At 55.0% G+C, this 10,089-nt stretch overlaps 1 protein-coding gene across 2 annotated transcripts in view; it reads left to right on the top strand.

Annotated features, from left to right (window-relative positions):
- The first annotated feature begins 3,865 nt into the window (after positions 1 to 3,865).
- Positions 3,866 to 10,089, top strand: part of Cdh22 (cadherin 22) — a 122,328-nt gene continuing 116,104 nt past the window's right edge. Inside the window, exon 1 of one of the 2 annotated variants that reach the window (XM_076930231.1) lies at positions 3,866 to 4,145. The gene's annotated coding sequence lies outside the window, so the exon portion shown is untranslated. The remainder of the gene's footprint in view (positions 4,146 to 10,089) is intronic. The other variant, XM_034496395.2, reaches the window with a different exon arrangement.

The following is a 10,089-nucleotide window of genomic DNA, read 5'->3' as shown; positions in this document are numbered from 1 at the left end:
AACAGCGACTGCAGAGCAAGTTCGGAAAAGCTTTTAACTTCAGCTCCCACGGACAAAGAGGGAGGGGGAGAAGGAGTGAGTGAAGGGGGAGTGCAGGAGGGAGGAGAGGAGATGCAGGGAGTAGGGGAGAGGAGGGATGAGAAGCAGGGAAGGGGAGGAGGAAAGAAATGAGGAAAGAAGAGAAAAAGACAGGAAGGGGACTGGGGGAGGACAGAGAGCCCAGTGACAGGGAGGAGGGAGACCATGGAGACCTAAGAGGAGGGGACTGATGACAAACAGAGACAGACAGACAAAGACAGACAGACAGACAGACACACACACACACACACACACAGGGGGGAGAGGGAGAGAGGACTAGGGGAAAGCAGGCAGGCAAAGACACAGATTGGGGCAGGGTGGGGACAGGTAGAAAGGACACATGAGGACTCCCATTCAGAAAGCATCAGAGAGTTCCCCGAAAGGCTGCTGGAGAAGAGGAGACAGAGACAGGATGGAGGGCACCAGAGAAGAGCAGACTGAATGTGTGTATCGAGGCAGCAGACAGACACAGAGACAAGCAGGGTGACAGAAAGCTGCTGGGGCTGCAGGTGGTGGGAGCAGAGAGGCAGGTGAGGCCCTGTGGGGTCTGCTGTCATAGAGGGGAGAGAAAGACACAGGGAGAGGAAAAGCATGGACCTGAAAGCACACACACATACACACACACAAACACACAAACATGAGCACACACACATACATACACACACACATACACACACACACACATACACACACACGAAACACTCACACATATACACATACACATGAGCACACACACATACACACAGACACACATATAAACACATGTACAAACACATAAATACACATGTAATACATATATAAACACACAAATACACATACACACATAAAAACACACATACATACACATACACACATCAATACACACATACACACATATAAGCATACATATAAACAAATACACACACGTACACACACATACAAGCATGCATACACATATAAACACACATACACGCATTTAACACACACACCTGTGACACCAGTTCGGAGGCACACTATGTTGGAACAGAGCCCTCTGTTCAGACCCTAACATTAAAGCCCTGATGGTCAACTAGGCTGACTTTGCCCTTCAGGGGACATTTAGCAGCATCTAGACATGCTTTTATCCTTGTCACAACTAGAAGGAGGTGGTGCCACAGGATTTAGTGAGTAGATATTAGAGACATTGCCAGGCAGACTGCCATGCACAGGAAAGCACGGTGACAAAGGATTATGAGCCCAAATGTCATGAGGTGGGGGCGGAGGAAACCTGTGTTCAAGAGAGGGCAAAGCCAGGGGTGCGGATGACTACTCCAAAGGTCATGAGTGTACCAGTCCCAGCTGGCTCTTCTGATGGAGCCTCACAAGCTCCTCCCAGAATAATCCCCAGCCACATCCCACCCCAAACCCTCCAGGACTCCATCTACACCCTGGAATAGTGGTACTCTCCTTGTGCGGTCACTACAGCATAAAGACACCTGGGATGTCCCAGGCCTGTTGCTTGCCTGGAAGCAACATCCCTTGACACTTCAGCTCAGAGGCCTGAGCAGGATCAAAATCCCCGCTCTTCCATGTTTGCTGCGACTTTCTGCAAGTTTTCAGTTTCTCTGTGCCCAGCCTCCCTGTCTATAAATTTGTATGTTGTCTGCTGTGTCAATCAAGTAAAATAATCTACATAAAAATTAATAGGTAGCACAGGGTTTGCTAGCTGCTCTTGTTACAATGTTGTCATTGATCTGAGTCAAGGCTGGGGAGGGAGACCCCCTACTACACCCCAAGGTTCTCGTGAAGTCTCCTCCTGGGCTTGCCACATACTGCTGCAGACAGAGGAGTCCTGGCTTACCCTCTCCCAGAGCAGAGAACCCAGGCAGAATGCATTAATTAATCCTCTCTCTCCACTTTGCCAGTGTATTCCTGATATTCCAAACTGTGCTGCCTCGGTTTCCTCATCTGTAAACTAAGACTGATCTACATAAAAGCAAAATCATGGCAGTTCTGAAGATGGTAACTCTCTTTAAAAAAAAAAAAAAGATTTATTTTATGTATGTGAGTACACTGTCACTCTCTTCAGACACACCAAAAGAAGGCCTCGGATCCCATTAGAGATGGTTGTGAGCCACCATGTGGTTGCTGGGAATTGAACTCGGGACCTCTGGAAGAGCGGTCAGTACTTCTAACCACTGAACCATCTCTCCAGCCCGGTAACTCTCAAATGCTCTCAAAGCATGAGATATGTGGGAGCTCAGAGGAGGTTTGGGGGTAAGGGCAGGAGGTAGGCTAACGGGGAAGGCTGGATGTTGGGAGAGTTAAAGGTACGGTTCTAATAGAGTTCTGGGAAGAAGAGGCTTTGTGGAGCACCCCACTCTGAGCAGGCAAATGCGGAGGTTACAGCAGCCCAGACCCAAACAACCTACGGCCATGTAATTAGGCCAGACTCCCGAGGGGTCAGTACACAGCCAGGCCTGGGGGGGGGGGGGGACAGAACGGGAGGAGCCACCGCTGCAAAAAGTGAGTCTGGGAGGGGGGGGGGGGGGGAGAAAGCGAAAAGTGTGGAGATGCATCTGGAAGGCCAGCCTCTGGTCTTTGAAAGCATGAAAGAGTAGAGGCTAAGAATAGAGAGGGAGGGGAGGAGAGAGACCAGGAGACTGCACAAAGCAACGCTTGGGAGATCAATGAAGGGAATGAACCGAGAGAAGAAGGACTTAAGGGAGGGAACTGGCTGTCGAGGTAGAGAATAAATCTCCGAATAAATAAGAGTGATGGACTTCAGCTGGAAGGACTAAAAACGCAACCACCCAGAGGAGACACCAGTCGCCAGGGAGGAGTGGGAGAGGAAATGAACGCCTGGGGGTGAGCAGGCCAGGGCGAGCTGGGGTATGGGGACCATCAGGAATCAGGGGCTCGGAGGGTGCTGCCACCTCTTTAACTCAGCGTCTGTTCTGCAGGCCAGGATGCTTGGTTAGGGCCGGGTGGCAAAGACATACAGCTGCACGATCTCATTATACTTCAGCTACCTGGCTGGCACCCATGCAGCCAAGAGAGAGGAAGCAGTCTAGGCAGAAAAGACATCGGGCAGTGGGCTAGCTGAATTTGAGCGAAGCTGGCTTTGCAGGCGTTTCTGGACAGTGGGGGGATTTTATTAGCCTCATGCTAGAGGGCACTAAGTTTAGGCTGGGTTGTCTTGTTTGCCTACTCTCGCTCTCTCTATTTTGGTTTGGAAGTACAGGACTTCCAGAGCTAGCTCCTAAAGAGGGGTGACCAGCGTGGCTCTCTTCCCAGGACAAGTGACCTCCCCTGCTTGCAGACTCCCAGCGCTGGAGCAGGGGTTCTGTCCACCTCAATGTACAGTGATTGTTTCTGAAGCCTCGGTCTGTGCATGGGGCCTTTCTGGGCAGCCAGCCAGGGGTGGCCACTTGAGAAGCCCGCCTCTACCTTCGCTTGCACCCCCTTCTTTTGAAGCCGGGCTTTCATAGTGTGTGTGTGGGGTGGGGGGAGGAGGGTTAGATGCAGCGAAATCTGGCCACGGGAGTGGTGGGGACAGGGTCTAGTCTGCCACGGATGCCTCGGGGCAGCTGAACCGCCAGGCAAGGAGGGAGCCTGCTCCCCTCCTGGGGGCGCTCCCTTCGCGCGGATCCAGGCTGGGAGGAGAAGGAGCACTCCCCCCGGGGGCTTTCCCGCTGCTGGCGACCGGGGAGACGGAGCCTCCGGGCCCCGCAGGCGAGGGAGGGGCGCGGTCGGGGCGGGGGCCGGGCTCCCCGGCTGGCTGCGGGGTCCGGCCCGGCGGCCGCCTGCGGCTCGGCGCGGCGCGGCGCTCCTGCCCGGCGGGCGCTGCATTCTCCGAGTCTCCACCAGAGGCTGCGGGAGGAAGGAAGGGATCCGTCCCTTGCACACTTCCCCCCTAGTCAGACACGCACACTCCCTCGCTCTCTCGCTCCTCCACACACGCGCGCACTCGCCGCCGCGGCTCCCCCTCTCGCTCCCGCTCTCCCTCGGCTCCTCCGAGCGGACGCCGGAGCCGGACCTGGCCGGGATCCTGCCGCTTGCTTGCGTCCCAAGGCGCGGACCAGGGTGCAGCCCGGACGCTCCCCGAGGTAAGAGCGCGCGGCGCCCGCGGTGGGGACAACCGATCGCCGCTGGGGGAGGCTGCGGACCGGGAGGGCGCACGGGCCGGGGAGAGGCGGGCGCGGCGCGGCGCGGCGCGGGCTCCGGGGCAACAGCCGAAGCGCGCCCATCCCGCGCCCCCTCCCCGGCGGGGCGACAGGGACTTTCCCAGGTCCAAACTTTCCCCGGCGCGGAGCCCGGCCCGGCCACCTCCCGGCCCCGGAGTCGCGGTCCCTGAGTCCTGAGCTCCGGGATCCCCCCCCCCCCCCCACCCCCCAGGCCGGGAAGGAAGGGAGTGTCAGCACCGGGGTTGTAGAGCCGGCGCGCGGGGAGGGGTACGGGGATGGAGAATCCAGCCGCTATACGGGCCGGGACCCGGGCATTCCCACCGCCCACCCGGCGCCTCCCTGGCTCGGCTTGCAGCCCCTCCCGGAGGCCCGGCGATCGGCGCGGCGGGAGCGTGTGCGCCGCGCGGGTGCGTGTGCGGGTCGGGCCGCGGCGACACGCGCGGCTGCGGCCACCCCTGGGTGGGGTGAGCTGGACAGGCTCTGAGGACCCTTACGGCCCTGCCGACGTGACCCCCGCTCCCTTCGGCCGTCGGATGGCCGGTGGAGATCGAGGGCAGCGGTGCCCTCTTCATCCGCACACGACTCCGGGGACTCTGTCCCCACCACAGAGAAGGACGAGCTTCACAAGCTCACGTCCAAAGAAAGCGCCACTCGGGACTGACCCTCGGGGCCCGGGGTGCGGAACCGAGAGGCGTGGACCTTGCGACCGTGAGGGCTGCGGGACTCTCGGTGGACACTATCCCTATTCACGTCGCCCTTGCCTGGGGGACCTGACCTCGCCACTTCCCCTGTGGCCTGGTCGGGTCCCTGCCCCAGCTTGGGTGCTGCGGGAGACTACCCTGTAGGGTGCAGCGGGAGGAGCGCAGAGAGAAGCTGGAGTCCCCCGAGGTCTCCCCAAGCCGCAGGGGCACCCCCTGCTGGCGGGCACAGCAGCGACGGCTGAAGCCTGCCGGCCGGTTGAAGGCTTCCCTTGATCTTACTGCTAGGAACCCCCTCTCTCTCACCCTTCCTAGTCCGCGGTGTTTGTTGAGGGTGTGCGTTTTAGTTCCTCTTTACCGGGGTCTGATTCTAGCGCTCCCCGGGTCCCAGAATGGACAGAAGTGCCCAACCTGGCCAGAGGCTTGTTTTCTAGCATTGGTTACTGCCTCTGCTTCTTCTCCTAGTGTCCTGGAAGCCTATTATATCCTCTGTCCCTAAGAGTGTCCACCCCCCCCCCCCCGCTAGCCTACCAATGCCCACTCTGACTTTGGAATGTGGGGGCTTGGCCTGCCTCAGACTCAGTTCACCCTGCTTGCCTCAGTTTCTGTCAGGTCAGCAGGCATTCCCCCCGCCCCCCACCAAGCCAGCCTCTGCTTCTCTCTGCGGCAGCAGGACTCCCTGCCTTTTCCAGTGTTCCCTTAAACGCTGCTTGGGATGATGAGGGGCTGCCTCTGTGATCTTCCTTCATTATAAGGGTGCCCGTGTCCCCCAGCGGGTGCTTTACCAAGCCAGCTAGGTCTCTCAGCCTAGGATGGCTGCCTCTGGGGCACCCTGTCTGGTTCTATCTACCTGGGCTGTCCTCCTTCCCATCCTGAAATATTGAAGAGCAGGTTCTGGGGTCACAAGGCAAACACTACTAAAAGGCAGGGTACCCAGATACCCTGATATCCAGGCCTCACCAATTTTTTGTTGGGTGAGTCTGAGGGAAAATAGATCCGTTTCTTATCCTCGGACTGTAGGCAAAGCAAGGAAGCTGCTTGCTTCCATGCAGCATGAGGTGTTTAAGGTAGATCCCGGAGCTCCCAGAGGAAGAAAGTCGTTAAGTGACAAACTGTTGTGACCCTGGGTACATGTGTATAAAGTGTGTGTGTGTGTGTGTGTGTGTGTGTGTGTGTGTGTGTGCGCGCGCGCGCGTGCGCTCACGCGTGCATGTGTGTAAGGCAGCTATGATCTTGGTTGCTTTTGCACAGAGCTGGGCCTCAGTCTCTTCCCCTCTCTGGGGTTCTCTGTGCTCCCATTCTATGGAGCTCTGAGACTCCCTGTGAGGGGCTGAGCCAGAGTTGGAACAGGGACCTTCAACACAGCAAAGTTTGGAACAGTTTATTTACCACACCAATGAAGGAGTTGGCCAATTAAATTTCCTCTTTTGTTTGAGTTTTCCCCGTTTTTTCTTCCATCAGGAAAATCCATTGGAAATACAGCCCTGGGTGTGTGTGGGGGGGGGGTCAGAGGGGAGGACCAGTTCCTGCTTATGTAACTGCACCCATGCTGGGTGGCCTGGGAGAGTGTGAGGCTGAGACTCAAGTTAGGGTTGTACCAACTCTCCCTCGTGAACTAGGACAGACAACATTCTTGGTTCGGAGGAGACCAGCACCTCAGAGCAGGCTCAGGAACTGAAGCCTTATTTTCCCACTGTCCCCCACATACAAAGGGGTCCTCTCCACCAGATTTAGCTTCTCAGAGCACCCTTAAGATGGAATGCTTGATGCGAGGCTTTGTTTCTTAGCACCTTGAGTTTCATTTCTGGGATCTCTTTAAAAAAACAAAACCAAACCAAAAAAAGCCTAGGTTCATGCTCCCAGCCCCACTCCTGCCTTACTCAGGACAGGCTCTGATCTCAACCTTGTCATCCGGACAATGGGCACTACCAGACTTTGTCTCTCGAGGAAAAGGTAAAGACTAACAGGAAAGTTACATTGCACATTGGCCTGAGTCTGTGTATTTGGAAGGAGACTGGATCCTGGGAGGCGGAGGTACAGAACTGGGAGGCTAGAGGTAAAGCTAGCTGTCTTGCCCTTGGGCCGGCTGTTGACTGTCTTGAGGGTATTCAGCACAGGAGAGTAGGTTCTAAAATCTATTTTGGCTGCACTCAACAAGTCAGGTACCCTAAAGGCAACTGCATGAGCCTGGGGGAGAGCACACGCTTCTCTAATTTGCAAAAGGGCGATGCTCTTGGGTCCTGGGCCCATGTTGCTGCTTGCCCTCAGAGGCTCCTCCTTTATTAGCACTAAGGATACACACAGTACACACACCTTAGCCAGGTTCTCTTCCTATGCCTTCCCCTACATCTGGGCGGAGTCTGGGTCTGCATATAGAAGGTTCCAGAACCTGGAGGTGCTTCTTTCCTCACATTTCCTCCAGGCCCACCTTATGTGCAGTCACATTGAGGGGACTTCTTGTTTCGTCATTAGACATGCCCCCCCCCCCCCCAGTCTTTGGCCATCTGTTTGCTACCAGCTCTGTCGCTGCAAGCTGGGTTTATGACTTGTGGCCTGTGTGGTTTTGGACAAGTTACTTCACCTCTCTGAACCTCTGAACCTCAGTTGTTAGGTTGTTGTGGGAAAAAAAGAAAGAAAGAAAGAAAGAAAGAAAGAAAGCAAGAAAGAAAAAAAGAAAGAAACATGTATAAACCAGTTCCCTAAGCACAGTGCTGGGCACTTAGAGTGCCAGTAAACAAAATATTGATTATGGTAATATCCTCTGTTAATAGTGCCAAATGCAATGGATTTGGCACAATGGCTTGACTACCTGGGGGCTTGAATCAGGCCTTTTCAGACCTCAGGCTCCTCCTAAGCTTCCAGGGTTGTGGAAACTGGCTGGTGAAGCAGCTAGGGCCAAAGGAAGGTTCTAGATTTCTACAGGTTTGTTTTGTCCTAGTTTCTGCCTTCTCTCCCCCAACCCATCCTGTGATTCCCACTGACTCAGGCATCATGGTGACAACCTCCTTGCCAGCCTGCAGGCCTCCAGTCTCCTTCCCACCTCAGTCCTTGCAGCAGTCACAGGCACCATTCCCCAGCACAGGTGGGATCACGTCACTTGCTTGATTAAAACCCCTCCATGGCTCCCCATCGTCTACTGAATTAAGTCCAGATTCTGCACGGTGACATTCAAGGTCCTTGTAATCCGTCTGCATCCTCCTTTATCTCTTACTACGCCTCCAACCCAGCAGTCCTGCCCAAGGCCTGAACCCCCGCTGTCTCTGAACACCCCATCCGAAGATCTTTGGAAGCCTCATGACCCAACCCATGCGACAGTCTCTTCCCTGTGTCACACATGCATTTGTCCGTGTGGTTATTCATCCGTTCATAATCTAGTTGGAAAAAAACTACACACGAACATGTGTTTGCTAGGCATGCGAGTGTGGCGCTGAGGGCCGGAGGCACAGCTGCTAATCCCTCAGAGCAGGAGGCCAGTGGTCCAGCTGTGGCCTGTAGACAATTAAGCGGTTCTCATCACGGTGGTAAGAGCTATGGGTGAGTGGCAGAAACTTTCAGAAAGAGGTATAAGCAGGGCTCTGCAGGATTGAATAATGGTCCTTTAAGGAGTAAGAGGGAAGAGGCAGACTGGAGAGGAAGCAGGCTCCAGGTTCAGGGGTTTGGAGGTCCTCTGAGGGGGTGGGGGGGAAAACAAGGAGTGGGAAACTACAAGCCCAGCTGCTGAAGTGATTGCATAGAATGAGGATCCTGGGAAGCCACCCATGGGGCTTCAGAAGCAGGGCCTGAGTGTCTGGAGAGCCACAGGAAGCAGGAATGTGATGGGATGGATGTCTTTGAGCAGTGGGGACCCTGGGGGTTTTTAACAAGGGAAGCACCTGGTGACATTTGCCTGGAGAAGCTTCAGCCCAGCTGCAGGGAGAGTGGCTAGATTGGGAAGCCAGGTCCGGGGCTGCCATTGCTAGGCCTGCTATGTATGACAGCTGCCTGTAGGGCCTGAGAAGTCGGGATGAATACAGTGTACACAGGAGTGCCCATGTCTGGCTCGTGAGGCTCTTGGGTCATGGAGACAGTAAATATGGGGCAAGGGTTACAGAAGCAGTGCAGAGCAGCCGGGGACGGATGCCTGTGAGAGGCTGGCAGGATCCAGGGGACAGTGCCCAAAAGTCAGATTTCCTTGTGGGGGCTGGACTCAAGTCTGTGAGGTCCCAAGGCTGAAAGGGTTCACCCCACATCTAGTCTGAAGCATAGAGAGGTCTCGTGGGGCCTCTAATGCTCAGGATCAGATTCTGTCCAGTGAGCCCCGTGTGACCACCCAGTGACCAGCACTCTACCTCAAACCCTAGGAGGAGAGCTGAGTTTTCCCTCCGGCCGCCTCATTCTTCTTCTCAGTGTGTCTTCAGTGTTTCTCAGCCAGGGCCACTTTTGGTCCCCAAAGGACATTGGGTGATGTCTAGAAATGTCTCCCAGTCAAAGGCCATTTCTAGCACTCTGTGGGTAAAGGCTGTCCCTGATGACAGTGCCAGACCACCTATCACCCGCAGGATGTCCCCACCCCTGGCCACTCCACCACGGAGAACCCTGCAGTACAAAGAACAACATGGAGGGGCCCACGGAGGGGAGACTCCATGGAGGCTGGTGTGGACATTTCCTTCTGTCTCCTGGGTGTGGAGCCTGGCATGTGGCACACAGCCAGCCTGCCTCTGCTGCATCAAGCTTGGCCTTAGGGAGGGGCTTAGAGCCATTCAGTGTGGGAGCCAGCACACCTATGGCTTCTGCGCGGAGAGATAGCCATAGCTCTGAGGCCAAGGGCTGCTGCCCGGTGTGAAGTTCATCAGCCATTTCTCCTGGTCTTGTTCATTTCTATCATTTATTGTTTTGTTCATTTCTATCATTTATTTTTTGGTAGAATGTGTAGATTTTGTTGTTGTTTTTGTTTGGTTCTTTTTAATTTCATTATTACTATTATTGTTGTTATTATTATTATTGTGTGTTTGTGTGTATGTATGTGCATGTATGCGTGTGTGTGTGTGTGTGTGTGTGTGTGTGAGAAAGGGGGGGGGTTGTATACGTGTGGGCACACGTGCCATGGCATGCACATGAAAAGCAGAGGACAACTTTGTGGAGTCAGTTCTCTCCTTCCATCTTATAGGTTCTGAGGATAGACTCTGGGG

This window comes from Arvicanthis niloticus, chromosome 2, assembly GCF_011762505.2.
Source record: "Arvicanthis niloticus isolate mArvNil1 chromosome 2, mArvNil1.pat.X, whole genome shotgun sequence".
In the NCBI taxonomy this organism is placed as follows: domain Eukaryota; kingdom Metazoa; phylum Chordata; class Mammalia; order Rodentia; family Muridae; genus Arvicanthis; species Arvicanthis niloticus.
This window is presented reverse-complemented; position numbering and strand designations above follow the sequence as displayed.